The following is a 27,194-nucleotide window of genomic DNA, read 5'->3' as shown; positions in this document are numbered from 1 at the left end:
TTCCTTTGGAAATCAAGGACCCAGAGTCTGGAGGAAGAGCGGAGAAGCACAGAATCCACGTTGCATGAGGTCCAGTGTAAAGTTTCCACTGTCAGTGATGGTGTGGGGTGCCATGTCATCTGCCGGTGTTGGCCCACTCTGTTTCCTGAGGTCCAGGGTCAATGCAGCCGTCTACCAGGAAGTTTTAGAGCACTTCATGCTTCTTGCTGGTGACCAACTTTATGGGGATGCAGACTTCACCTTTCAACAGGACTTGGCACCTGCACACAGTGCCAAAACCACCAGCACCTGGTTCAAGGACCATGGTATCCCTGTCCTTGATTGGCCAGCAAACTCGCCTGACCTTAACCCCATAGAAAATCTATGGGGTATTGTGAAGCGGAGGATGCAATACGCTAGACCCAACAATGCAGAGGAGCTGAAGACGACTATCAGAGCAACCTGGGCTCTCATAACACCTGAGCAGTGCCACAGACTGATCGAGTCCATGCCACGCCGCATTACTGCAGTTATTGAGGCAAAAGGAGCCCCGACTAAGTATTGAGTGCTATACATGCACATTCTTTTCATGTTCATTCTTTTCAGTTGGCCAACATTAGAGAAACAAACATTTTTTCATTGGCCTTTAGAATATTCTAATTTTCTGAGATACCAGATTTGATGTTTTCATTGGTTGTCAACTATAAATATCAAAATTAAACGTAATAAACATCGGAAATACATTGGTCTGTGTGCATTGCATGAATATAATGTACAAGTTTCACGTTTTGAATGGAATTACTGAAATATTTTCAACCTTTTGATGATATTCTAATTTACTGGCCAGCACCTGTATATTAGGGCTGAACGATTAACTGCATGTGCAATTAAATTGCGATGTGACAAAAGGAGATTTTCTAATCGCAAAGGCTGCAATTTGGCAGCGAGTGGTTAGCGCTATGCTAATATATGTGGAAAAACCCATAGGAATGCTAATGCTAACATCACCGATTACATTCTTACAAGTTATGAATTAGAAACGTGCCAAATGATTACATTTGGAGTCTAATAGAAAGTAAAACTACCATCAATCAAATAAGTACAGACAGGTATTTTAGTAAAGCCAGAAAACTTTTAACTCCAGAGTTTTGGCTAGCAGCTATTAGCGTAACTGAACTACGCATGGACAAGACGTCAAAAACTCTAAACACAAAATACTTCAATAAACGGGACACACTTCTTTCCTGCAAATACAATTTCACAGGTGTTGCTAATACCTATGATCCTTCAAGGGATGTGCTCAAAGAGGAGTTCAACATTATGAATAAAATATAGTGTTTTATTTTACAAATACCATTATAAACACAAACTTACGTCTTAAGAAACATTATTTTAATAACAAAACTGCTAAATTCTTTCCAACAGTATAGGTGTGTAGTGTATTTTGTCCGAGTGGGTTTGCTGTACTTTGACGTCATCGGCAGTCGAAGGACCCCGAGCCGATCTTGCACCCGAGCAGATCCTGTACCGACACCGGACCAACTCCAATAGATGACAACTGTACGAGCCCTATCGCAGATGGAAAAACTGACATTTATGTTAAGGTTAAGAGAATCCGAGTACAATAATAAATGGAAAAAGTGGATTTGTTTTATGGGTAGAGTGGTAACGAGAATAAGCTCCTTCATCTCCTCTGACCAGGTTTTCTTCAGTTCTGTTGTTTTTTTAAAAACTGCAATAAAAATAAGTTATAAAAACACAGGCACCTGTATGGCCAAATGCCACCACAACACATTGTTTTTTATATTTTGAGTTTCTTTTATATTTGAAGTTCAGTAAATATTAAGAGGTTAATTGATTTATTTAATTTATATTGCACACAGTGAGAGTCCTGATTAGGGGTCGATCGATTTATCGGTCAGCCCATGAATCGGGCTGATATTTAGCATTTTTTCATCATCGGCATCGGCCGCTAAGCCTCTTTAGTAGAGCAGATTTAAAGTCAGGCACCTCCGCGGGCAGCCTGCTACTGCTGGAAGCCGGTGAAGGACCCCGATCCAAAACACTGGGAGTATTTAAATCTGAGTAAAAGGTAAGGCTTCTCTTGGTGTTTCTAACCCCTACAGCTGTATATTTAGTGTGAATTAAACATAAAACATTAAATAAAATTTAGCTGAATGAAAGAAAAAAACGAGCCGTAAGAACCGCCGCTAACTGACAGCATGCTGCTAATGCTAGGCTAGCTTGTTGTTAGCTTTAGAGAATGTCTGAAACTCAGACAACTCGCAAACCTACAGTGTTACAAATAATTTTGTCTCAATTCTAGCTTCGGTGGGAGGAACTTGGGTGGAACCAATGAGAGCACGAGTCTTAGCTACCAATCACGTTTATCGAATTCCTGCCCAATCATTGGGAGAGGAGGGCAGGGTCAGAGCTGTAGAAAGAGAGAGTTACGACACTCTTTGAACTCGCGGTCACGTGGTTCATGGAGCTCTCAGTTCCAAACATCCCACAGCGCCGTAAGTCAGTTTGAACGGCGTATGGTGGGACAAATCACAAAAATTGAATATCGTCACATTTCCCCTGGCGATTCGTGGTAATTATTGAATAATATTATATATTATATATTATGTCCTAACTCCTTCACAAAGTAGACTATTTATATTTTTCTGAGCATTTGTAGGAAGACGAACACCCGTGACTGTTCTACATTACAGGAACACGACAGTGCTAACACACTGTAGAACACATTTAGACCACATACATTACTATAATATACTATAGCAGTAAATCTGATGTAGTAATGCAACACACTGCTCTAATATAAGCATATTTAATAACTTTAAGTCCTACAAGAACCCTAAACTCGAGTTGTAATATCCATTTTAAAGTGTTTATTGAAAGCTAGAATTCAGCTCCAGCTTACCTTGAAGAAAACATGCAGCTGTTTATGCTTTGAATGATGATCTATTATGTTCAGTAGAATACATTTTACAGTCATTACTTTATATTTTTATGTGAAGACAGTACATGCATCTATAACCCAGTTTATCTGGCTTCTATAGCAACTAATTACAAATAAAACTTCAATAAAACTGTATGGTTCATCACAGTAGATAAAAAAGTGCTAAGTGTGGAAAAAATGAACACCAAACTTGTACAACATGTATAATAGTATTTTTAATAAAGCATTTTACCAACATTATGATTAGTCATTATATATGAACAAATAAGCTGAATCATTAATTATGAGCAATGTACTCAAAAGCGTTCTTCTTCTGTTCTTCTGTCTCTTCTCCTGGAATGTAAACATACTGAACCAAGCGTCCGACCTTGGTGATGTTACTGTGTGAAGGGGCAGCTGTTAAGGGCAGACCATTATAAGCTTCATAACGCTACACTATCAAGGCTCTACATGTTCTGCTCTCAGCTGCACAAGGCTGCAATTAAACTGTTAAATGTGGCAAGAAATAAACTAATACACCACTCTACAGGCACATGTAGAGGAGGGACAGGTTACTAAGACTAGGCAAGGCAAGGCAAGACTCAGGGCTGATCTGATGATTTCAGAGAATGAGGAAAGCAGCAGTGAAGCAAATGAGATGAGGGAAAGTGAGGGGGGACATGAGATGGTATCAGGACAGAGGGACATCCCAGGAAGCCATGAGGAGCCGGCGTCAGGGCCAGGAGGAGAAAGGAACAGGCGATGCAACCAGGGAACCCAGCTGGAAAACCTAAGGGAGGAAATAGAAAGTCAAAAAGGCATGAAAAACTCAAGAGGCATTAAATGGAGTAAACAGACAATCAAAAAGGTACAACTCGGTTTTTCAGTGGGTTCAACAGGCTGCAGGTTTCTTCAGGACACGAGTGTCCCTCTGCCTGGTGTTAGAACCCTGCACAGTCAAATGCAGCCCATTAAACTGGAACCAGGTGTGTTAGGAGAGGTGTGTGACATGCTCAGTTTGAAGGTAAAAAATCTGACAGAGATGGAAAGAGAGTGTGTGCTTACTGTGGATGAGATGGTAATCACTCCAGGCGTGCATCACTCCATCACAGACCCAACTGGGATTTGCCACCACCGTTGTTCCTGGTCAGCTCTCCGCTCAGCCTCTATGAAAGCATGAAGATGGACACATGACACAGTTTAACCTTTAATGGTTACATAAGATCTTTGTTTTAGTTACTCTTTGACATTTATTTATTGATAATTGTGTTATTGTTAATTCTTATTTCTTGTCTTTCATTCCTTAATAACAAAATTGCAAATGCTGATATTATAAAGCAAGTGGAAATGAGCAGTTTTATGGAAAATGTCTAATTTTTAAAAGTTATTGTTCGACTACTGTTCTTGAATTATCTTAAATCTATTCTTATTACTTGAGTCCACAAAACAGAACAACATGTCTTCTTACGTTCGTAATCCTGTTTGTCTCATGCTTCAGCAGTTCGCTGCAGTCAGTGTTATTAACTGAAAATATTAAATAATTACTTGTCTTCACAATCACATTTTCTTTATTATTGGTCTCTCCACTTGTGCTTCCGTTTCTGATGCATGTTCGTGTTGATACAGCAACGTATTGTACAAAAAATCCCAAATTAAACTAATAATGTAAAAAGTTTATAACCTATTTCAAACTGTGGGGAATATTTCTAAAATGTAGAATCAAACAAACTGAAATGAACCCATCTACAGCTCGTCCTCCTGCTCACAACCAACAAGCTGCACACAGTTAGCTCATTAAAGGTTATCTAGCTGAAACAGGCAACATAAAATCTCATCGTTGGCTTAAGCGGTTAGCTAACGCTTCACAACGCAACAAAATGATGACATTTCATCAACTTACCGGAGAAAATCCTTCCGAAACACCGAAAATGAACTACGGTCGATGCAGCAGCGGGGCTGTTTGGAGCTATTCGAAGCTGCATGAACCACGTGACTCCCGCATTCCGTTCTTTCCATAGGAGTCTATGGTCGTAACTCTCTCTACAGCTCTGACGGAACTCTGCCCTCCTCTCCCAATGATTGGACAGGAATTTGAGAAACGTGATTGGTAGCTAAGACTCGTGCTCTCATTGGTTCCACCCAAGTTCCTCCCACTGACGCTAGAATCGAGACAAAATGATTTGTAATTCAATTCAAGTTTATTTATATAGCGCCAAATCACGACAAGCGTCGTCTCAAGGCACTTCCCATAATAAACATTCCAATTCAGGTCAGTTCATTAAGCCAATCAGGAATAATGTTTCCTATATAAGGAACCCAGCAAACTGCATCGAGTCACTGACTAGTGTCAGTGACTATACAGCAATCCTCATACTAAGCAAGCATGCAGCGACAGTGGAGAGGAAAACTCCCTTTTAACAGGAAGAAACCTCCAGAGAATCCTGGCTCAGTATAAGCAGCCATCCTCCACGACTCACTGAGGATGGAGAACACAGAGCACACACACACACACACACGCACGCACGCACACACACACACACACACACACGCACGCACGCACACACGTAGATTTGAGGTTTGTAGAATGAAATGTGCGTTTTGAGAGTTTTGATTTCAAACTTGTAACTTGACTTTTATTTTGGAAGTCTGCTAGGTAAAAACCGAAAGTTTCATGTTTCTGAATGAATGTTTGATGTTACAAAATGAGTAAATGTACAAAATACAATGTTCCTGTTACTAAACAAGACAGGGTTTCCCTTACATAGACGTAGCCGTGGCGGGCCGCCACGGCTGAAATCCCACCGCCACGCCTACAACATCCCAAGTTTTATTGATGTTTTTTTTTTTTTTTTTTTGCGCCGTTTCCCGAAGAAGCAGCGGGAAATACTGTGTTGTTGCTTGTAATCACAGCCGGCAGGTAGCAAGGAGGAGGAGGCAGGGCAGGGTGGTTACAGCTATGAGCGTACGGATAAAGCATTTTTGACGAATACGAGCAAGAAACGAGTGTAAAACTCGGAAATATCTGTAATCGTGCTGAATGAAATCCTCATTGGGTAACTGACTGTCTTCACGCTCTGTGATTGGCCAGTCAGATAGAGCGCCCGCCCCTCCCTACACACAAAACTGCAGCCGGGAGCTCCGTCAGCTCGGCCCCGGCATCAACGCACACACACAGACAGACACACACACACACAGTAAAGCCGGGCGTACACTGTGCGACTTTTTCACTTTTTTTAGCCGATTTTCCACTCGTGCGAGAATCCACAAGATCGGGGCGAGTTTAGCGCCGAGCGTGGTGTAGTGTACAGGGGGTTACGAGAGGCGATTAACACCACGTGACCAGCTACCGATCAGCAATCGTGAGGTCGCATGGACTTCTGGCGTGTTTAATATTTTGCTCGTCCCTCGTGAGGGTATCGCACTGTTGAAGCGGCGCAGCGAGCAGCTGCGACCCAAAAAGTATCAGAACCGCTCACGGCGCATGCGCAATCCTGCATCAACACCGCTCGCCCGCTATTTCCCTAATAACACACGCTGTTCGTTTTTATTTCTACACGTTTTTTACTCACAAAGATTGACAAGAAAGCGTGTTTGTCGTGTTCATGTCAAATTAAACTGATCACAAAACACAGATTTACTTTCTTTATTTCGTTTTCCTCATCCAACCCCCATAAATCCCTGTGTGTCCTCCTGCAGCACTCCCGAAGGACAACAGGCAAAACAAGACAAAAAAGTCTGACGTGTTGTGTAAAAACTGCTGTTTTTAGCATATTTTAGGTCCGACGTGTTGCTACCAGACGTACAGTGAGCACATGACTCGTGAGATCTACCCTGCGCTGAAGTCGTACAGTTTGAGCTGAAGCTGTGTTACGAGTGAAAAAGCTGCACAGTGTCCGCCCAGCTTATTATAATGTTCACTGTAATGCATCTTGATGTTCTTAACAAATAAATCAAATAAAAAATATTGGTCAATAATGCCAAATATGTAAATTTGTGTTTCTGTCATTTTTATACTGGCTTAAAAATACTTCATTAAGTCTGCTAAGCAGGGGTGTAGAACGTGTTTAATAAGGCCAGCCCGGTAATGATCTTGGACCAAAATAAAGGGGGCAGAGAGTCAAATAAAGGGGACAAAAGAAGATGTTTTTCCAGACGCCAAGAAAAATTAAATGCCAAATCCCCCCTGCAAAGTGTGTCACTGAGAGTTTAAAACAGAAATTATTCTTGTGCAAATATTGGTGTACTCACCTTTAATACTAGTAATTACAATGCAGCAGTCGCTGGATTGGTGCAGTTCAAAGTGGAGTGCATCAAATAAAACAATATTAACATAAAGGTGAGACGTGTCATACCCAAGCCCCCCCCCCCCCCCCCCCAACACCACCACCACCACCACAGCTGGAAAAATTCCTAGGGGAAACACTGCAAGAAATACAAGTATGAGTTGAGAACTACAAGTTACAAATCCAAAGTTACATGTGATGAAATCCTAGCTCCATAGCAGGACGTCTGCAGCAACACCTACCTGAGGTCAGCAGCTCTGTTCTATATTTACCACCTCTACTGGTTCTGGCCAACTCTGTCTCCACCCATCTCATCACAGCCGGAGTTCTGGAGGTCCAAAGACACCCAGACATCCAGCTGAGCCTTATTGATTTGTCATGCAGCATTTATCTTGAAACATGCTTACAGAAAACATCTGTCTCCATGGTAACCGGTCAGTAGTGGATAAATGAAGGCCCCTAACGTGGGCTCTACTAGGACTGGGTTGGAACTGAACGGAGATCCACTTGTTATCTTTAAACCGGACCGGACCGAGCCGTTCTATGCCAGACCGGACTGGTGCTAAGTTCCGCAGCTAACCTCCTGGGTTGGTTCCGATCGGCTAAAACTAGGTTCGGTGGTACACAACGACCTTTGCTAAGCTGGTTCGGACACCCGCTTCCGTCGCTGGACCGAGCCGTACTACTAAAACAAAAGCTGAGCCAAGTTGAGTCGGAGTTTGGTGAGCGGGAGCCAAGTTGGTTTCCCGGCAGAACCGGGCCATAGCGGCGGTTCGGTGAGCGGACAGAACCGAGGAGCTACTCACAGACGGTCTCTCTCTCCGGCTGCTCGTCCGGGATCCATTTCCTCTCCGTGGCGACATTTTGGGACAAGTTTGGAAATGTTTGTGGACTTCGGGCCTGGCCTGGGCTCTGGATTGGAGCCGTGCATTCTGGGAGGATGACGTCACAGCCCGGGCTCGCGCTGGGCTAGGAGGAACTCAAGCAGCGCGCGAATGTGAGGACTGGCTCAGTCCTCTACCCTGCCGCTGTCCCTGTCCCTGTCCATAGCTCCTCTGAACTTTCCCGAATGTCCAAGCAGATGATGAGCCTTTTTGGGAACACTTGTGCGATAAGCTCCTCCACCTTGAACTTCAACAAGTACAGGTCCAGACTTACTGATCATCACCTTCAAGCCATACTGAGGGCCTCCACTGCTTCCTCCCTTAGGCCAAAGAGGAGGCCCTGCCGTCTCTAGCAGCAAGAGGAACTGTGTTCCCAAGAACAGTTCATGTTCCACTCATGTTCAGAAGAAGAAGAAAATATCATTTCTATAGCGCCTCTCAAGATAAAAATCACGAGGCGCTTCACAAAAACAAAAAATAAAAATAAAATGTTAAAATATAAAAAAGCATTTAGAGAATGTTTAAAAATATATTTAAAATGAGCAAAAATACGCAATTGTGATTTAAAAGAAAAAATGTTAAGAAGGAGAGAGAGTGAACAAGAAAGAGGGAAACCAGTGGATCCTGAGGAAGGTGGAATAGGTGGGGAGAGCAGAATAAAGAGAGAGAGGTGAAGAAGGTCATACAAAAGCCAGCTTGAACAAGTGAGTCTTCAGCTGCTTTTTAAAGGAGACCTCTGAGTCCACTGATCTCAGGCTCAGGGGGAGAGAGATCCAGAGTCTGGGGGCCACAGCAGCAGATGATCTGTCACCTTTGACCTTTAGCCTGGTGCTGCACAACCAGTAGGCTTTAGTCACTGGACCTCAGGGACCTGCTGGGGGTGTAGGGACTAAGAAGATCACCAATGTAAGATGGTGCTTGTCCATGTAAGGCCCTATAGACCAGAACCAGGATCTTGAAATGAACCCTGAAGTTGACTGGCAGCCAGTGAAGCTGGAGGAGAAGCGGGGTGATGTGGGTGTGTTTGGAGGACTTGGTCAGAAGCCGAGCACAGGCGTTCTGAACCACCTGTAGACGGTTCAGGGAGGTTCTGCTCAGACACGTGAAAAGAGAGTTACAGTAGTCTAAGCGTGAGGAGATGAAGGTGTGGAGAACTGTCTCAAGTTCAGAGCGGGACAGAACGGGACTCAGCTTAGCAACGTTCCTGAGATGGAAGAAGGAAGAGCCAACAAGAGAACTGACATGAGAATCCAGGGTGAGAGCGGGGTCAAAGGTCACGCCAAGATTCCTGACAGAGGGTTTGGTGTGAGAAGCAGGCTGACCAAGAGAGTCTCTGACTTTGGGAACCAGCTTGTCTGGGGCACAGATGAGGATCTCAGTCTTATCTTCATTCAGCTGAAGAAAGCTCCCACCATCCAGGTTTTGATAGAGTCTAAGCAGGTGTGTAACAGCTGCAGCTTAGACATCTCATGGGGCTTAAAGGAGATGTACAGTTGGATGTCATCTGCATAAAGATGGTAGGAGATTCCTTTGAAGGAGCTCAGGATGTGTTGAAGAGGAAGCAGATAGAGGAGGAAGAGCAGAGGCCCCAGCACAGAACCTTGTGGGACACCATGGGTAAGAGAGGTGGTGGAGGACCTAAACTTGGAGACGGCCACAGAAAAGGAGCGCTCAGAGAGATAAGAGGAGAACCACTCCAGAGCAGATCCTGATAGGCCTACCCAGTCTCTCAGCCTCTCCAGTAGCAGGTGATGGTCAACAGTGTCAAAGGCTGCAGTCAGGTCCAGCAGGACCAGAACAGAACCGTCCCCTGCATCACTGTGAGTCAGAAGGTCATTAGAGACCCTAAGAAGAGCTGTTTCAGTAGAATGAGCTCTACGAAAACCCGACTGGAAGCTATCATAGATGTTATGTTCATCAAGAGCAGCTGTGAGTTGTTTAGCCACAACCTTTTCCAAGATCTTGGAGATGAACGGAAGTTTAGAGATGGGTCTGAAGCTGCAATGGAGAGAGGGGTCGAGACTCGGTTTTGTAAGAAGCGGGTGGATTACAGCGTTCTTAAAGTAAGCAGGGACCTGACCAGAGACCAGAGAAGCATTAATTATAGAGAGCACGCTGGGACCGATGGACTGAAAAGCACTTTTAAACAAAGATGAGGGTAAGATGTGGAGGGGGCATGCAGAGGTGTTCATAGAGTTAACTAGTTTGGTTAACTCAGGCAAAGAAACAGGAGCAAAGCTATCTAGGATGATGGGCCTGGTTGGAGTCGGGAGAGGCGGCGATAAGGCTGAAGGAGAGATGCTAGATCTATCCTTATTGACTTTGTCCACAAAGAAAGACAGAAAGTTCTCACAGTCTGCAACAGAGTGGATGGAGGCTGTAGGAGAGGCAGGAGAGACGATGCTGCTGATGGTGTTAAACAGCACCTTGGGGTTCCCTTTGCTCTGGGACACCAGGTTGGAGAAATAGTAAACCCTAGCGTCTCTGACTGCAGAGTTAAAGGATGTCAGAAGATCCTTTAGGTGCAGCAGATGGACGTGGAGATGGGTTTTCTTCCACAAACGCTCAATTTTTCTGCATTGGCGCTTCAGGCTGCGAAGGCTGTCAGTAAACCAGGGAGTAGGGTTCACTGCAGGAACTGATCTGGTTCTGACAGGACAGATGTTGTCCAGAATGGAGAGGCAGTGCTCGTTAAACTGAGAAGTTAAGGAATCTGGGTCGTTATCAGAAGAACAGGGTGGATCAAAAGCAGCAGAAAAATTGCTAGCTGTGCTCTCATTAAGAAAACGAGAACTAACCATACGGCGAGCAGGAAGTGGGGACGCAGAAACTGACAAGTTAAAGAAAATGCAACGGTGATCTGAAATATAAACGTCCTCAGGACAAACACTGTCAGCATTTAGACTCAGGGTAAAAACAAGGTCTAGAGTGTGCCCCCTGGTGTGTGTGGGGCCAGAAACATGCTGGGTAAAGCCGAAGGAGTCCATAAGGCTGGAGAAATTCATGGCAAAGCAATCAGAGGGATCATCAACGTGGATGTTAAAGTCACCAACAATCACCAGTCTGGACAGCTTCACAGTGGAGGATAGAAAGTCACTAAACTCCTGAAGGAAAGAACTGTTTGGACCAGGTGGACGATAGACCACAGCACAGTAGAACGGGTCCTTACGCCCGACTTTAATCAGCTGCAGTTCAAAGGAAGCAAGGTGACCAGAGGTTGTAGAGCTACATGGAAGATGGTCTCTGAAAAAAACAGCTAGGCCTCCACCACGACCAGAACCCCGGGGCTGGCTAAGAAAAGAATAACCACTCGGGCAGAGTTCAATCAGAGCAGAATAATCAGATGTTTGCTGCCAAACTTCAGTCAGAAACATAAAATCCAGGTTTTTAGACAGAATTAGATCATTGAGCAGGAAGGACTTATTGTTAACAGAGCGGGTGTTTAATAGGGCCATGCTGAGTGAGGTGGAGGAATCAGAAACTACAGAAACAGCTGGAGTTAGTGGACGTAAATTAGCAGGGTTAGATCCATGGTGTTTATAAAAACCACTTATGGAGGGAACAGGAGGAGAAACCACTGAGGAATGAGGATAAACCGACCTTAACACACTTGGACGGATGAACCGCGTCGCAACGCGGCCTGGCGGGAATGCGGAAGTGGCGCTCAGGTCACCAAACAAAGGACAAGAAGCTAGAAGATCGCGCCGATGTTTACTAGATAAACCACGCTTTAAGAGAAGTCTTATTCTCACCTGGATTCCTGCTCGTTTACCTCTTTTCCTCCGACGTTTTTCCGGGACCGGACAAACGTCGCTAGAGGTGCGCACCTCTGGATCATCGTTTGGTTCCGGGCCAGTGCGCCGCTCAGGTAAACAAAAAGGATGGTACGTCCTCGGTGCATCTTGGGCGATCGTGAACGAACGGAAGGACAAAAGAGTCTGGCGATCATAGGAGATGGTAGCGGGGACACTACTGAAGAGGATCACAGACAGGAGCAAGGTGGAAAAGAGGAGGTTAGTGGAGAAAAGTTTGAAAAAGTGGCCGCTGACCGCGGTTAAGCCAAGCACAGGCGCCATCTTGTTGCCGACCGGATGCGAAGAGAGGAGAACTGTTAATCCAGACATTTAAATCTGAATACAGCCAGTAGTCATGTTGGGTTTACGTACTTGAGCCAAGACATGCACACTCAACACAAGAGACAGTCAAATCAGACTTTATTTATATAGCACTTTCATAAACAGGAAGCAACACAAAGTGCTTGACAGATTAAAATGACCCATATAACCCACATTCCATCCCTTTTCTACACATAAAGCAATTAAGACAGTTTCACCACCAATCCACAAACCATTCCCACGCACACACACACACACACACACGCACGCACGCACGCACGCACGCACGCACGCACACACACACACAACACATTAAAAGACCACAGTAAACACTAGGCTGGGCTCAGATTGGACAGGTAATGAAAGACACGCCATCAAGGGGGCCATCTGCCTCGACAGCAGCAGATCGACGGCAGCAGCCAAGACACCAATCCAGGGCACCCTGGGAGGGAGGGTAGCAACCCTCACCACTACCTGGGCACTACCCAAGGAGCACCCCAGCCACTGCCACCGACCACCGGTCCCGAGGCAGAGGGCTCCCCAGAGGAAGGATTAAAATATGTAACATGTAAAATCACAAGAGCTAATATGGATAGTAAAATATCCAATAAAATGTGATTATAGAAAAAAAACATAAATGTGTAATACAACAGTAATTTAAATAAATAAATAAATAAAACAATGCAACAAATAGTAATCAGTTAAAAGCTAAACTAAAAAGGTGGGTCTTGAGCCTGTTCTTAAAAACATGAACTTTCTCTGCAGCCCTGAGATCCTTCGGCAGCCCGTTCCAGAGGCGAGGGCCGTAATAATAAAAGATGCCTCGCCGTGAGTGTGAGTCTGGACTTTAGGAATGATGAGGAGACGGATACCAGAGGAGCGCAGGGACCGCGAGGGTTCATATGGTAAAAACAGCTGTGAGAGATAAGATGGGCAAATACCATTAAGACACTTAAAAACCAATAAAAGTATCTTAAAATCGATCCTGAAACATACGAGGAGCCAACGCAGTGATTCTAAAACCGGAGTGATGTGCTCCCGCTTCCTGGTCTTCGTCAGGACACGTGCTGCTGAGTTTTGTAAAAGTTGTAGACCTGAAGTACTCTTTTGTAGTAGTCAATTCTACTGGTGATAAATGCAAGCATCAGCGTCTCCGTATTGGCCCGAGAGAGAATGGGGCAGACTATGGAGATGTTCTTGAGATGATAAAAACCTATTTTAGTGATGTTTTTATCTGTGGGATAAAAGTTAGCTCAGAGTCGAAAGTAAGATTCTTCACTTGTGAAGACGGATTAAAAGACAGTGATTGTATTTTTGGTAAAAGTTTCTCTCTCTGGGCCTCAGGACCGATGACTAAAACTTCAGTTTTGTCCTGGTTGAGCTGGAGAAAGTTTTCTGCCATCCAGAATTTAATATCTAAAATGCAGTTAAAAAGTGCATCCATTAGCTGCGTGTCATCAGGAGACACAGAGATGTACAACTGTGTATCGTCAGCGTAACTGTGAAAATTCACTCCGTGTCTCCTGATGACACCGCCAAGAGGGAGCATATAGAGGTTAAAAAGTACTGGGCCTAAAACTGAACCCTGGGGCACACCACATGTGATGCTGTGGACCCCAGAGGAACAGTTAATCCAAACTCACCATAAAAGTCCTGTCTGTGAGGTAGGAAGTGAACCATCTATGTGCAGCACCAGAGAGGGCGATTTGTTTTAAGCGGGTTAAAGGAATAGTGTGGTTCACTGTATCAAAGGCAGCGCTTAGATCCAGTAGAACCAACACTGTCGCCCTCCGGGCATCATGATTTATTCTAAAATCATTTAAAATGTTAAATCAAACAAAAGTTTTATTAAACGGTGCACAACTAAGGATGTCCCAAACTGGGAGATGCAGGACAGAGAAGCAGAACTGGACCTCCAAGCAGTCTGGATTAGTAGGAGGTCTGTTGGTTTGAAGGTGGAGGAGTGGAGGTCTTACTGTGCTGCTGGGGAGGTCTGCTAGGTCTGAGGAGGCGGGATCCAAATGTCCAGTGGAGTCGAGATGAGGGTTCCAGAGAGGGGTGGATGAGCAGTGGTGAACGGGACTGAGGGGAGGAAGATGCAGGCTGAAGAGAGGTCCAGGAGTATGGCTGAAGGTGTGAAGTTGAGCAGGATCATGGAAAAACAAGGAGCAAACATCAGGTGGAGTAATCAATAATATAACTAGACTACAGTTTCCTAGAGACTGAGTGGCAGGAGAGTATCCAGCTGGAGATACCCGTGTGGAGTGATCAACCGGCATTGAGCAGTGGCTGATGATGGATCTGCTGTCCCGTTCAGACACCGCTCACCTGGAATGGTTGCTAGAGGCTGATTAGAGGATGAGCTCACCTCAGACCATCACACATATAGGTTTGTAAAGAAACCATATTATTTTATTTATTCATTACTGATTACTTTTCTTACTCATTCTTAATTTGTTGTATATTTTTCCATCTTATTTTGTGTTAAATGAAAATAAAGAGATCTGAGAAGATTGTTTTATTAACATTGCTTTTCTTGCGTAAAACCTCTGGCCTCACCTAGACTCTGCCGACAGCAACCTTCAGCTACATTGAGTTTGAGACCCCGGTAGTAGATGGTCACGTGTGTGAGAGCTGAAGGCTACCGCTCACAAAGGAAAAACGAGGAGCCTCACAAATTTGAGGTTTGAGCTAAGACACCACAAGTTCCATGTTGTCCTTGCTACCAAGCATATTGTGTTATTAGACGTTTTTGCTAGTAACAGGTAACAATGCATTTTTTGTTATTGTCTGCACAGATTTTGTCAGCTGTTGACAGTGGGCATCTGGTGGTGTTTTCCTGTAGCTGTGTGTCAGGAAAAGGATTGTGCAACCATGTTGGGGCCCTACTACTTCAAGCAGCGCACTACTCATTGCGTAAAGGCAGTCCCTCCAGCTCTGGTCTGCACATCAAACCTACAACAGTGGAAAAGACCAATAACTCAAGTAAGTTAAAATTCATTTATTGTTCATTCAATTGATCTTTTTGGAATAACTCTGCAGCGGGATCTGTTAATAAATATTGTATTGTGCTTCAAGGAATACTCCTCTGGACAATAATACAAAATGTAATTAATAACTGACAGAAAATTACAATATTTAGGCTGGCCCAGATGTAGCAAGATATTTTGCAAGGGAAGTGTGACTATGTAGTGCAACAGGTCAATAATTATTGCATACATAGCCGTTTCTATATGTGCAACCTATGCAGCTTTGGAGCCCCCCAAGCCACTAGGGGGCCCCCAAAGCTGCTGTAGGCCAATGGGCTATCACTTAGCTATATTATATAAATTAATAGAAATAAATTATTAAGGCTATTATGGCAAGAAGCCAGAGTGAGATAAGCTAGCTCCGTGCCGAGGCCCGGAGGTTGGCGTGACTCTGTCCCGCATCTTTACACTCTCCTGTTTTGTGTTTAAATCTTGCATAAACTGCATGGAGAAATCAAGGGCTGCCTGACGTCTAACCAGGAGGCGGGACTTTAATGCAGACCCGGAGTGCTCCCGAACCACCAAAAGGATGAGTTGAACAGGCGCGGTGTAACATGTTGTTAAAAAACTCTTGTGTCTGCTCTGACAGAGTCTTTGTGATGTTTGTCCTAGTCATTTCTCCGTGTCACGCTGAGGAGTCTGACGTGAAAACTGTGCAGAAAATCACACAAAACATGTTGGTCATAACCAGTAATTAGACCAGTTCATGTTAAAACCCAAATATTGTGCCACAGATGAGGTGCTGGGTTGTGGCTAAACCTTTTAAAGCACATTAAAGAGATACCACCTTTTAGTTCTTTCTAAAACACAGAAAGGTTTTATTTACCTGCAACGTTTTGTTTGCGGCTGCAAACTTCGTCAGGCTGACGCTGATGGTGGCGTCACTTCCTTCTCCGTTTAAAAAGAACTAAAAGATGGAATTAGAATTTCAACACAGCAAGAACATGAAAGAGATGCTGAGAGGACGTGAAGCCTTGACTTAATCTCAGAATTCTGAGATTAGATCTGATCATTTTTAGAGATTTAGGTCAGTGAGGTTTTTATCCCTACAATATTTAGAGACTTGTTGTCATTTTAGAATAAATGCCATTTTATTTCTAAAGTAAGAAAAAATAGTAAGGTTATTTTTTTCAATGGGGTGTTGATATTAGTGGAAAATTAAACACAATGGATCTAAAAATATTACTGGTACGTTTATTACCACTCTGTGGTGGAAATTCAGTTGAAATTTTATTTGAAAACTCTGATAAACTGGTTAAATCTGCACATTTTAATAAAATTTGACTCACATGTTCCAAAGTTATTAGCTAAAGTTACTCAGAGCCTGTAGAAGAGCCCAAGTTCACTTGGAACTGTGAGATCATATGAAAGCTTTAGCTGTTGAAGTTTAATTCAAATAGGCATGAAATATACAATGGTAATACCAGTAATTACATGTATGTGCAACAGTGATGTTGAAAGGCAGGATACAAATTTTCACCTATTTCTGTACTTCATTTTGTTGCATTGGAATTTCATGTGGTCCCCCTTTGGGCCAGTTTGGACCCCCTCCGCTTTACAGTCCGCGTCGACAGAGAGCAGCAACCCCAAACACTGACCAAGCAACGGTACAGTTTGTGAACAAAGCGATTCTGTTATCTCTGCTCATGAAGATAAACATGAGATCCCTTTTCTGTTGGTGGAAATCTAACATGTTCAACCGATAACGATGAGTTCAGGAGCGTTTTAGAGCGCCTCTTTCTTCAGTGAGTGGTTCATCTGAATACTGTAATGTGATGAAGGAGCTATTCCTCTGAAGGTTATTTACCCTCTCTCCACAGATGCTTCTGACATAGAATTATAGAGTCTACAACCTACAACGTTCCTGGTTTCCATTTTCAGGTCTGATAAAGTACGTTTTGTTAGTGGCGTGTTTCGGGCTGCTATCAACCGCAGTTGAGATTCATCCTCAGCCACCTCTAACACGTCTGTACGGACCTGGGCCCTCTTTGGGTATCACACTCCGAGACTGCCCAGGTCTACTAATGACTATCGTCTATTTACACAAAAGATTTTTGTCAAATTCGACCCCGCTATGGCGTGTACTGATAAGATGACGAATGCCTTCGGCAACCTCTCGGAAACGGGGGCCCGCTGGACTAGTACCCTGACACAGCATGCAGAAGCTGATATCCGTCACATGCTTATTCAGGCACTTAAATTCACAGTTTCAAACAGTGACCGGTACCAGCATTAGGCCAAAGCGTTTCCTGGACGGATTTTTCTCAGTTGCTAATACAATTGGCAATCTTTTAAATTTTGGATTCTCTTCAGTCAACTCGATCGAGATTAACACAGTTCGTCGACACGTTGATGAGCTTAACAGAGAATATCCGGCTCTGCATAAGCAGGTACTGCAGCAGCGGCGTGGCCTGAGACAGCTGGACACATCTGAAAAATGTCCTATGACTGTGACTCCACGTTCATGTGTTGTTCATACTACTACTGTTGTTGGTAACCGTTGGTTACTTAATACCCCTTCTAGAGAAGCTGATGTTTTCTATGAGCATCATGGGGTGTCCACACGAGTTGTGCTTCCCTTTCAAACCCTACGGGTAACAGTTCCACATGGTGCTACGGTCCATGTAGGTGAGGTCTCTATATTACTTGGATCCTGGTGAGCACAAGTCTAAAGTGGAGTTTTCTCCTTTTTATGACAACATCTCCTTTGTTCTTACTCCAGCTACGGTGGATCGTGTAACATTCGGTGGTCCAACCATGGTTCGGGTGGGTGTGGTGAACAGGGTGCTGCGTGAGTTGTCGGCAGATCCCGGTCTCAGGTTTCAACCAGTGTCTTACTCCTGGTCCTCCGCTGATTCTGTCGTGATATTCACTGCATGCCTAAACCTCTGCCTGTCGTGGGGTTTGTCATTTTTCCTGTTCCGTCACTTCTCCGCACGGTTGACCTTTCTAGGGGACTCGGTCTGCAATGTCGGGGGGCGCCTAACTCGGGCCATCGCACCGGTTCGTGAGGCCGGTCCTGCTCCTCCACCTGCACCTCCTGTGCCTTCAGCTAGAACGTTGAAGGTGGAGTGATTTCTATTGCCAGATTCGTCGGCTCCATAGTTCTCTGTCTTGAGTTACACAAGTTTGTCTATGTTTGTGTGTGTGCATGGTTGTCTTTCCTGTTTATACAGGACGTGCAGACTTGGGTGATTTGAGATGGTCATGCTGTGGGTTCCTGAAGTCAGGTTATCAGTTAGTTAACAGTAGACGGGTTTAATCCACATATTACTGTTATCCATATTTGTTTTTATTTTCACTAATCTTAATTCTTTATGGGTACATTCACATGTAGGTTGATTACCAATTTCACTGATTTACATTTTTAGTGCTCTTTGACACTCATACATCTATCTTTTTATAGAACTTTGTTACAGTGATTTGTCATGTTTTTTTTTCTCTATTTAGATATTTGACCCACATACAATATGACTCTCAGGAGACCAGGAGATGTAGTAAAAAAATGTTTATTAGAGGTGAGCGGAGGCAGGGATGGGCTGGTTCCGGAGCTAGAGATTGGATCACTGGAAGACATGACACATGAAATGATGATCGGGATGGGGAGATACTTATGTATATAGTGGGGAGAGTTCTCACTGAGATTTGGTTGTAACAGAGCGTGGGAGAGGTGAGCCGGTACCGGGGCTGTGGGTCGATGTGGAGGTTCGGAGCAGTGAGGCGGGTTGTTGGAGGGTGGACAGGAGACGCACGGGAGGAGAACGGAGCCAGGGAGGATTCAGCCGTCGTTCAGGAGATCCGAAGGGAACTGCAGAGGCTGGTATGAGACTTCCACACAAAGGCGTAATCCAGAACGGGTTCTTAGGAATCCTGTCATGACAACAGAGGTTTCAGGGAACAAACTAGGATAGGTTTCAATAAACAGGAACAGATTCAGGTGGCTGGACGTTACCACTAAGGCAAACAATCTGGCGCTGAGTGGCTGGTTCACTGGCTCCTTTATCCCTCCTGTCTAATTACATGATGGGCTGCAGGTGAGCAGGGTGACTCTGCAGCCAAGGTAATTAGCTGGATGGAGTCTCCTTAAGTGTCTCCCTAGCCCTCCAACAACCTGTGAAGAACAAATGAGAACCCACAAACCCCAGTACCTGACACCACCCCCCTCTCAACGGACGCCACCAGGCGGCCCAGAGCCACGAGCAGGCAGAGAGGCCTCAAAATCGGAGATGAGGCCTGGTGCAAAATGAAGGACCGAGGCACCCAAGAGCAGGCCTCAGGGCCGTAGCCCTCCCAATCGACAAGGTATTGCAGGCCCCTACCGCGACGACAGGAGTCCACAATCCGGCGAACCAACCAGGCAGGATGGCCATCCACAAGCAGGGCGGGAGGAGGGGGAGCGGCCTGAGGGCAAAGCGGGCTGGAGAGAAAAGGCTTGATCTGAGAGACATGGAAGGTGGGATGGACCCGGAGACCAGGGGGAAGGCGGAGACGGACCGAGACAGGACTGAGGACCTCCAAAACCTCGTAGGGACCCAGGAACCTGGGGGAGAGCTTGCGAGACACAGACTTCAGGGGAACATGCAGAGAAGAAAGCAAAACCTTCTGACCGGGGAAGTACACTGGAGCAGGTGCAGGTGCAGGTGCATCCTGTCTCGGCGGTGGTCCCGCAGGACGCATCACATCCAGTCTCGGCGGTGGTCCCGGAGGACACATCGCATCCAGTCTCGGCGGTGGCCCCGGAGGACGCATCGCATCCAGTCTCGGCGGTGGTCCCGGAGGGCGCATCGCTTCCTGTTCCGGCGGTGGTCCAGGAGGGCGCATCGCTTCCTGTTCCGGCAGTGGTCCCGGAGGTGGCATCGCTTCCTGTTCCGGCGGTGGTCCCTGAGGGCGCATCGCTTCCTGTTCCGGCGGTGGTCCAGGAGGGCGCATCGCTTCCTGTTCCGGCAGTGGTCCCGGAGGTGGCATCGCTTCCTGTTCCGGCGGTGGTCCCTGAGGGCGCATCGCTTCCTGTTCCGGCGGTGGTCCAGGAGGGCGCATCGCTTCCTGTTCCGGCAGTGGTCCCGGAGGTGGCATCGCTTCCTGTTCCGGCGGTGGTCCCTGAGGGCGCATCGCTTCCTGTTCCGGCGGTGGGCCCTGAAGACGCATCGCATCCTGTTCCGGCGGTGGTCCCTGAGGACGCATCGCATCCTGTTCTGGCGCTGGTCCCTGAAGACACATTGCATCCGGTCCAGCCCGTCCAAGAGGCTCCGGTCCAGCCCGTCCAAGAGGCTCCGGTCCAGCCCGTCCAAGAGGCTCCGGTCCAGCCCATCCAAGAGGCTCCGCCCTGTCCGGCACCTCCAGTCCAAGGGTCGACGCCTCCAGTCCAAGGGTCGACGCCTCCAGTCCAAGGGTCGACGCCTCCAGTCCAAGGGTTGACGCCTCCAGTCCAAGTGTCGACGCCCCCCGTCTCGAAGTCGACGCCCCCCGTCTCGAAGTCGACGCCTCCCGTCTCGAGCTCTGAAGAAGACGTTTCCGGCTCCGGCTCTGACGTAGACGTTTCCGGCTCCGGCTCTGAAGTCGACGACTCCCTGTTTCCTGTCTCTGAAGTCGACGTCTCCCTGTTTCCTGTCTCAAGTCTCCCAGCCGCAAGTGTTCCTGTCTCAAGTCTCCCAGCCGCAAGTGTTCCTGTCTCAAGTCTCCCAGCCGCAAGTGTTCCTGTCTCAAGTCTCCCAGCCGCAAGTGTTCCTGTCTCAAGTCTCCCAGCCGCAAGTGTTCCTGTCTCAAGTCTCCCAGCCTTAAGTGTTCCTGTCTCAAGTCTCCCAGCCGCACGTGTTCCTGTCTCAAGTCTCCCAGCCGCACATGTTCCTGTCTCAAGTCTCCCCGCCACACGTGTTCCTGTCTCAAGTCTCCCCGCCACACGTGTTCCTGTCTCAAGTCTCCCCGCCACATGTGTTCCTGTCTCCCGTCTCCCCACCACACGTGTTCCTGTCTCCCAAGTCTCAAGTCTCCCCACAAGCGTTCCAGTTCCCTCAAGCGTTCCAGTTCCCTCAACATGTTCCCTACAACATGTTCAAGTCTTTCTACAAGAACATTGTGATCTACTGTGTCAAAGGCCGCACTGAGATCTAACAAGACTAGAACAGACACAAGATTCTTATCTGAGGCCATGAGAATATCATTTGTAACTCTCACTAATGCAGTTTCAGTGCTGTGATACTCTCTAAAACCAGACTGAAATTCCTCAAACAGAGCATTGGTGTTTAAATGCTCACATGCTTGGATGGCCACTATTTTCTCCAGGACTTTGGATAAAAATAGAAGGTTAGATATTGGTCTATAATTCAATGGGTCATCTGGATCCAGAGAAGGCTTCTTAAGTCGTCATTAACTAACAAAGTCTTAGAAAAAAATAGATCTAATGTTCAATAACCCACATTTAATTTTTCTAGTTTTCTGCTCAGTTGAATTTGTTCTAATATTTATGAGTTTTCCATGATTTGCTTTATTAAGCCTGATATTTAATTTGTGTGGTTTTGGTCGTGGGCAGGACACTGTCTCTATGGGGTAGTGGGTGGGTAACTGTACAGAAGCTGCAGAGGGGTGGGTTAAACTACGACTCTGCTTCCTGGTCTGGACCCTGGGTAGTCATGGAGGACTAATAAAACTGGCCATGTTCCTAGAAAGAAGAGTTGCTCCATCCAAAGAGGGATGGATGCCGTCTCTCCGCATCAGACCAGGTTTTCCCCAAAAAGTTTTCCAATTACCAATGTAGCCCACGTTGTTTTCAGGACACCACCTAGACAACCAGCGGTTGAAGGACAGCATGCGGCTAAACATGTCGTCACTGGTCCGATCGGGTAGGGGGCCAGAGAAAATTACGGAGTCCGACATTGTTTTGGCAAACTTACACACCGAAGCAACATTAATTTTAGTGACCTCCGATTGGCGTAACCGGGTGTCGTTACCGCCAGCGTGAATTAATGTTGCCCGCTCTGGCCCCAGGTAAACATTTAACTATGGTTGCTGGAGTCTCTAATGCCACGTTTCTGACTATGGAGCTGCCAATGATCAAAATCGGCTTGTCAGTGGGTGCGTCACTGAGCGGGGAATATCTGTTAGAAACGTGGACGGGTTGGTGGTGGCCCACGGGCTGGGTTCTATGCTTCCTGCGTACCGTCACCCAGCCGGCCTGAGGTCCCGGCTGCTCAAGTTCTGCTGGAGGGTCGCTACGGGGTGGTTCTAAGCTAGTTAGCCCCGCGCTAGCTAAGTAGCTACGGCTGTTTACGGGTTTTTCAACAGCGCAGAGCCGGGACTCCAATTCCGACACCCTCGCCTCCAAAGCTACAAAAATGCTACATTTATTACGCGTACCATTATCGCTAAAGGAGGCAGAGGAGTAACTAAACATCTGACACAGAGTGCAAGAGATAGGAGACGGAGAAGCAGAGACAGAAGTAGCCATAGCCGTGCTGAGGCTAAGCTAACTGGACAGCAAACTGTTCAAAATCAAACAAAGTGTTAGTCAATAATTTAATGTTGACCAATCAGTGAAATGACAATGTTATGATTAATATGCTTTAATAAGTAATATGATTTTAATCTAGCTGCACTAGACATTCTGACTACATGTAATGTAAACGCATGACACATTTTTTACTCATCCAATCAGAACTTTTCTTTCTGAAGCATGGCATAGTTTCTGTGGTGTTTATAAATCTGCCAACTTTGATTCGACCAGAAATCAAAACATCCAGATTAATAAAACCAGTCCCCACGCCATCTTAGTTCAGTTCTCATCAGTTCTCAACAGTTTACTGGAGTTCACTGCAGTTCACCGCATGCCAAGATCAGTGTTGGACCGGCCACCCGGACTTCCTTTTAAAGCAAAGAACCAACAAGCTGGATAAAATCTGTTGCATTTTACCAACTAAGCAACAGTTCCTTTCAGAATAAAAGCTGAACTCAATGACCCAAGGGGGTTCCATCTGACGCTGTGAACCAACTGTTGCTTTTTATCTGGAGACAACCCAAAGACTGGTCTGTCGTATTGCTGACGCTGTTTCATCGGCTCCGGTACCGAAAGGGGGGTTCGAGGACCTGGCATTCTGGATCTGTACGGAGGTCTCATCTGAAGGGTATGTGCAGAGCGACAAGATGGCGTCTCATGTGTTTATGAAACTCCGATCATACTCCAATCATAGCTAAAGCAAAACATCACAACATCATTCAGACTTGCTTCTCCGGATACGAGAGTTCTGATTACAACATCACTCACACATACACCATCCATCTCACGTCTCATTCACACCAGATCCATTCATCAGTTAGAGTTCGAGTTAATATTGTTTAAAATTGTTTGGAAATAAATCTTCTTAAACGTTTTAAGGGTGACTCTCTTCTCTTGTCTCTCAGTTAATACAAGTGTTACATAATCCCTGCAATAAAAAGTGTATAAAAAAGTGTATAAAAAGTGTATAAAATGTGGTATACCACGTTTTGCTTGCAATTTGAGATGCGCAGAGCTGACGCTGGGGAGAACTGGGTGGAAAAGGTTTCCATCCCAGAGCTCCACAAGCCGGCAGCCCGCACAGCAGACAGAAGCCGCGATCAGACAGAGATGCGCCGAGCTGCGGGGAGGGGAGAACTGGGTGGACAACATCGGTCTCCCGAGAGCTCCACAAGCCGATAGTGGGAACCCAGCTCCACCAACATGTTATATTTCAACCCATTTTCTAAAGTGCAGCATTATGTTAAATGCACTGGGTTTTACCCTATTACGTTTAAATTTCATGGTTAAACAGTACATGTTAAAATCTAAGCTCAGCTCGGCAGTGACCTAAAATACATAAATATAATTTTACTTACCGAAAAAAATGAAGTGGAGACTCCTTGGATGCTCTATTAGTGCAATTAATACCACAGCAAGATATTTTGTCCAACAATTGCACAAATATATATATATATATATATATATATATATATATATATATATATATATATATATATATATATATACCGTAAATCCTCTAATACAGCCCCGGGCCTGTATTTGACTCAAGATCATCAAGCTCCAGGCCTTTATTGGAAGGAGGACCAGAATTAGAGGCAGGCCTCAATTTCTATTTGAGCAAAATGAACTAATGGTTCGCTGGAGGTTTTGACAATCAAAATTGCGCCCACATTTTCAAAGTTAAACACATTTCTTTTAACAACGGTAGTTTCTGCTTCAGCCCTCTCCCCCCTCCCCCTGCTTCAGCCCTCTCCCCCCTCCCCCTGCGCAGCGGCCGCAAACTCACTGATGCGCCTGCAGCCTCTCGGAGTTCCTGCTGCTCTAAACATTAAAATAATTATTTCATTTTCTGTTCCTCACTTCTGATGACCTTCAATGGTGTCTGTTTGTTGCAACCAGCAGGTACAAAAACTAACTTGTTTTTATTTGACTATTTTTCTGTCTTGTCTGTTTATTATCTTCCTGCATCTCCTCTCAGTCCTAAAGAGAAACTGCTACCTGGGTTCATATATATTCACCTTATGAGTTACCTTTGAACTGCAGTTCTAAAAGATCTACCGACCGCAAAAACAGCGGAGTGTTCGCTGCTCGCCGGCCACACCGGTGAGGTGAGTCACCGGAGGACAAAACAGGTGATGCGCCCGATCCACAGCAGCGAAACGCATCAGGCACAAATAAAAGCATAAAAGACAGAAAACATAAAAGGAAATGAGCCGACATGAACGATCGCGTGTTAAATTAGTTGTTGAGGTGGCGACACCTGATTTGATAATGATACTGTGGCCGTGCTCAGGACGCAGATGTCTGGAGCGCGTCAACAATCAGAGCTTTGCATGTGCAAGCTGGTTAAGGTTAGGATCGGGGTGAGGGGAAGGTTAAATTGCAAGAGGGTAAACGTCACAATTTGGTTAAATGTTCGTTTTACGGCGGGTGTCAGTACTGACGCTCTGGCACAGCGCGTTGCCTCCCGACGCGCAGGAGCTTCTCATGGTGTGAGACGGATGACACAACTGCCCCCCTGTGGTACTTGGTTGTTACCACATTCCACCCGGCCACAATAAAAAAAACGGCCATTATTCACCTCCGCCGACACCGGCCAAAATGTGATACCCGGCCGTTAATTGAATACAGGCCAATATTAGAGGATTTACGTATATATATATATATATATATGTATGTATTTATATATCTTTTAGATGCTATCAATCAATCAAATCAATCAAAGTTTTATTTATAATGCGCCTTCCGCAACCCTGTCAGGAAGCCCAAGGCGCTGAACATGGTACAGTAGAAGTACAAATCAAAAATAAAAGCAATTCAAATTACAAAATACAAATTACAAAAAAAGGTGAATCACTCTAGTACAGGACAGATGGGTAAAACAAGGGATAGAGTGAACCAATGAAAACTGAGAAAGAAATTCAACGTAAAAGACGGCCGAATCAAACATATTCAGGAAACGCCAAGCGGAGGAGGTGGGTTTTTAGGCGACTCTTAAAGGCTGGCAGAGATGGGGACAGCCTACTGAGGGTGGCAACTGGTTCCAGAGTGACGGTGCTAGGACTGAGAAAGCCCGATCCCCACGAGTACAACACCTAGAACGAGGGACAGCGAGCAGGCCTTGGTCAGAGGTGCGCAGAGCGCTTGATGGGGAATGTTTGTTCAGGAGTGTGGCTAGATAGGGGGGAGCACCACCCTGGAAGAAATTGTAAACAACGACAAGGATTTTGAATTGTGCACAATAGCAAACCGGAAGCCAGTGCAGGGAGGCCAGAACTGGACAGATGTGGTCCCGTTTCCTGGTCCCAGTCAGGAACCTTGCTGTGCTGTTCTGCACAACCTGTAGGCGATGCAGTGATGACTGACACAACCCTGAATAAAGAAAGTTGCAGTAATCAAGCCAAGAAATTACAAAGGTATGCAGTACCCGCTCCAGGTGGGCTCTTGACAGCATATGCTTGATATTTGCAAGGCGTTTCAGGTGAAAGAAACTGGACCGGATCACTGAGTTGATGTGAGCCTCAAATGTAAGTCCAGCATCAATTTTCACTCCCAAACTGGTAACAACTGGTTTTGAGTATGGAGAAAGAGGGCCAAGATCAACATAACGACCCACATTCCTGCTGTTGGGGTGAAAAACAATGAGCTCTGTCTTTCCCTCATTCAGATGCAGATAGATGGCCATTAGCCAAGACTTCACCTCATTAATACAGGTCACAAAGGACTGGATAGAGTGACCTTTGTCCTGACACAACGGAGAGTAAATCTGGCAATCGTCAGCATAGAGATGGAATGATAGGCCATGTTTACAAAAGATTGACCCCAGAGGTAGCAGATAAATGGCAAACAAAAGAGGACCAAGGATCGATCCCTGCGGGACCCCCAGCGGAGCCCTGGGGAAAATGAACGCCAATGTGGCGTGATGGCGTCATCAATATGTAAATTAGCATGTGACTTCATCTGGCGACATCTAGTGACTTTTGGGGGGAACTTCAGTTACTTTCAGTCAAAAACAGTTGGCAACACTGGGTGCACCACCTTGAGTCATGTAAAAATGTGACTCAACGTAATACATTTGACTAGTGGACAACTTTTGTTTCTGCATATACTTGTGGTTATCGTCCACTTTTCGTTACCGAGGTGAAATCCTCAATATATCGTGATATTGATTTTAGGCCATATCGCCCATCCCTAGTGTGACGTCATTGGTAGGCACAGATCTCCTGTCCTCTCTTTTGGAAATGGAAATATATGGTCACCCTAATCCCACATGACCCTTTGGATAAAAGAAATAGAAAAAGAAACTAATCAAATGTTTGGTCCAGGTGGTCGTCATCACGCTCATATCACACCCAGCTGGAGCGCAACAGCTGTTCCATTGACCCATTTACTGGCGGAAGCGTGGACCAGGTTGGTAACATTCCAGTGGAGGATATGACCTTTGACCCCGTTGTTGCATTCCGGAGTTGCT

At 45.6% G+C, this 27,194-nt stretch overlaps 1 long non-coding RNA gene across 1 annotated transcript; it reads left to right on the top strand.

Moving 5' to 3' along the window:
- Nucleotides 1–14,368: 14,368 nt before the first annotated feature.
- On the top strand, nt 14,369–15,133 carry LOC139072176 (uncharacterized). The gene is made up of 3 exons (XR_011521770.1): nt 14,369–14,594; nt 14,769–14,889; nt 15,004–15,133. It is a non-coding gene; the product is annotated as an uncharacterized lncRNA (long non-coding RNA).
- Nucleotides 15,134–27,194: the final 12,061 nt, after the last annotated feature.

The sequence above is a fragment of the Nothobranchius furzeri genome, chromosome 10, assembly GCF_043380555.1.
Source record: "Nothobranchius furzeri strain GRZ-AD chromosome 10, NfurGRZ-RIMD1, whole genome shotgun sequence".
NCBI lineage: Eukaryota > Metazoa > Chordata > Actinopteri > Cyprinodontiformes > Nothobranchiidae > Nothobranchius > Nothobranchius furzeri.
Note: the sequence above shows the minus strand (reverse complement) of the source record. Positions and strands in the feature narration are given on the sequence as shown.